The following is a 482-nucleotide window of genomic DNA, read 5'->3' on the forward strand; positions in this document are numbered from 1 at the left end:
CGGGGCGGGGGGGGGGACATCCTGGCACCTGGCACTCACACCATGCTAGGCATCAGCAAACCGAGCAGGATTGTTACGGACAAGAGTTGTGGTGTTAACTGTGGGGTACATCTGTCCTTGTGATACATACTGTATCAACAGACTGTTCCAGACAAACAAGGTTTTCATGTAAGCTAAGCAATTCTCTGGGTTGTGCTTCAGGAAGAAGGGCCGTGAAACACAAAAGGCTCCTGTGGGGAGTCATTAAACCAAGTGACACGCGGCAGCGCTGGCGCTGGGGACTGTCAGACGGTGTGTGTTTGCCTTGCAAGAGGAGGATGGGTAGAATGCTAGTCCTGCCTTCTGGGGAACTCCTCTGCTGCTAAAAACCGTGCTTAGGAGCTTGAAATAAAAATCTCTGTCATAAACGAGAGCAAACTTCTTCCTTTCCCTGTCCGGCTCATGCAGGAGCAGGGGCAGGCGGGGGGCGGCCCCAGCACGGG

Source organism: Pterocles gutturalis, unplaced genomic scaffold, assembly GCF_000699245.1.
Source record: "Pterocles gutturalis isolate BGI_N339 unplaced genomic scaffold, ASM69924v1 scaffold18574, whole genome shotgun sequence".
NCBI classification, from domain to species: domain Eukaryota; kingdom Metazoa; phylum Chordata; class Aves; order Pterocliformes; family Pteroclidae; genus Pterocles; species Pterocles gutturalis.